The 2,500-nt window shown below is 35.1% G+C and overlaps 1 non-coding gene across 1 annotated transcript; it reads right to left on the reverse strand.

The window, feature by feature from the left end:
- Positions 1-1,220: 1,220 nt before the first annotated feature.
- On the reverse strand, positions 1,221-1,346 carry LOC140605585 (U6atac minor spliceosomal RNA). The gene has a single exon (XR_012008223.1). It is a non-coding gene; the product is annotated as a U6atac minor spliceosomal RNA (small nuclear RNA).
- Between the last annotated feature and the right edge of the window lie 1,154 nt (positions 1,347-2,500).

The following is a 2,500-nucleotide window of genomic DNA, read 5'->3' on the forward strand; positions in this document are numbered from 1 at the left end:
CCCTACACTCTGAAGAGTTTTAATCAAGAAAGGATACTGTACTTTGTCAAATGCTTTTTCTGTATCCATTGAGAGAATCATATGGTTCTTGTCCTTTCTTTTATTAACATGGTATATCACATTGATTGATTTACAGATGTTGAACCATGCTTGAAGCCCAGAAATAAATCCCACTTGGTCTTGGTGGATAATCCTCTCAATGGACTGTCGGCTAGCATTTTCATGAGAATTTTGGCATCCATGTTCATCAGGGATATTGGTCTGTAATTCTCCTCATTGGTCGGATCTTTGTCTGGTTTTGGGATCAAGGTAATGCTGGCCTCGTAAAATGACTTTGGAAGTTTTCCTTCCATTTCTATTTTTTTGAAACAGCTTCAGGAAAATAGATATTAATTCTTCCTTAAATGTTTGGTGGAATTCCACTGGGAGGACATTTGGCTCTGGACTCTTGTTTGTTGGGAGATTTTTGATGACTGCTTCAATTTCCTTGCTGGTTATGAGTCTATTCCGGTTTTCTATTTCTTCCTCTTTAGGTTTTGGTAGTTTATAGGTCTCAAGGAATGCATCCGTTTCTTCCAGATTGCCTAATTTGTTGGCATATAGTTGCTCATAATATTTTCTTAAAATTGTTTGTATTTCTTCTGTGTTGGTTGTGATATCTCCTCTTTCATTTATGATCTTATTTATTTGGGTCCTTTCTCTTTTCTTTCTGACAAATCTGCCTAGGGGTTTATCAATCTTATTAATTCTTTCAAAGAACGAGCTCTTAGTTTTGCTTATCTATTGTACTATTCTTTTGGTTTCTATTTCATTGATTCCTGCTCTAATCTTTATTAATTCTCATTTCCTGCTGGGTTTAGGCTTTATTTGCTGTTCTTTTTCCAGCTCCTTTTGGTGTAAGGTTAGGCTGAGTATTTGAGATTTTTCTTGTTTCTTGAGAAGGCCTGTATTACTATATACTTCTCTCTTAGGACTGCACTTGCTGCATCCCAAAAGTTTTGAACAGTCTTATTTTCATTTTAATTTTTTTCCATGTATTTTTTTTTAATTTTTCTTTAACGTACTAGCTGACCCATTCGCTCCTTAGGAGGATGGGTCATATATTTGTATTATAACCTATATGTATTTGAATTCTTTCCAAATTTCCTCTTGTGATTAATTTCCAGTTTCAAAGCATTGTGGTCCAAAAATATGCAGGGAATGATCCCAATATTTTGGTACAAGAATGTTGGTTAGATGCCACAAAGTAGGTGGCAGTGCCTTAACCATATGAGTGTTGTCAGGCCCGGGGGCCCCTTCCATTCTTGTCAAGGCGAGTGCTAACCTTCTCTCCTTTCATACAACACTCAATAGGTTATATTTTAACTCATTAACCGTAAATTAGAAAGGAACAAGGGGTTGATTTTTTTTCCATGTCTGGAAAGACAAGCTATTTTTTGAAAATAGCTGTTTTGAAAAGCTATTTAATTTTAAGTCAGAAGTATGCAAGAAGGACAGCGGGGCTATGAAGCCAATCTCAATATACTGTGAGATCCCTTAATTTGTCACACTTCAAACTAAGATTTGAGGGTAAAGTATTAAGTTTAACATCTTTCATTTTAAGCCTTTCTATGTGTACCTTGGGAGGTAAAGTGGGCTGTGTCATTTCAGAGCAATTCTCCTTGATATGAATGGAAGTCCCAGGGTTATGCAACTTCCCCACCTCTGTGTGCACTAAATGTGTTTCTGAAGAATCATCTTGTGAAGAAAGACAGGACAAATAGTTTAAAATGTCCTAGAGAAGCTGACTTTTTTCAAAACTACTTCTAATAAACTAATTTATAAAATGCATCCTTACCTCCCCTAATGTGTTCCTTTACAGGCTAGAAAATAAGTTATATAAAAATATAGAACAAAATTGCACAGAATGACACTTGAAAAGAAAAAAACATGTTTTATGGAATCAAGACCTCTAAAAAAAAAAGTGCTTAGGGCAGCCCAGGTGGCTCAGTGGTTTAGCGCCGCCTTCAGTCCAGGGAGTGATCCCTGCATGGAGCCTGCTTCTCCCTCTGCCTGTGTCTCTGCCTCTCTCTCTGTCTCTGTGTCTCTCATGAGTAAATAAACATAGTCATAAATAAATAAATAAATAAATAAATAAATAAATAAATAAATAAATATCTTTTAAAAAAAGTGCATAGCCATCATTAGGAATTGTTATAGTGATATTTCTTCAAAACAATCAGATATGCCATTTTGTGACATTCCCCAGAGGTTAAGCTATTAAGAGGATTTTCTAGAGAATGATTAAAGATTATCCACTTCATCCAGGTTACAAGTAGCTTATAATTTCAATCAATCTTATACATATTTTTATTAACAACTCATAAATCTAATCCTTTAACGGTTTACACTTTTCCCTACTTGATAAATGAAGAAATTGAGCGTACTTGTCATGGGTCAAAAATATCAGTAAATAAATAAGCACTCACTCTCTTATAGGATTGTTAAAACCACTCAGTGA

The sequence above is a fragment of the Canis lupus genome, chromosome 15, assembly GCF_048164855.1.
Source record: "Canis lupus baileyi chromosome 15, mCanLup2.hap1, whole genome shotgun sequence".
Lineage (NCBI taxonomy): Eukaryota > Metazoa > Chordata > Mammalia > Carnivora > Canidae > Canis > Canis lupus.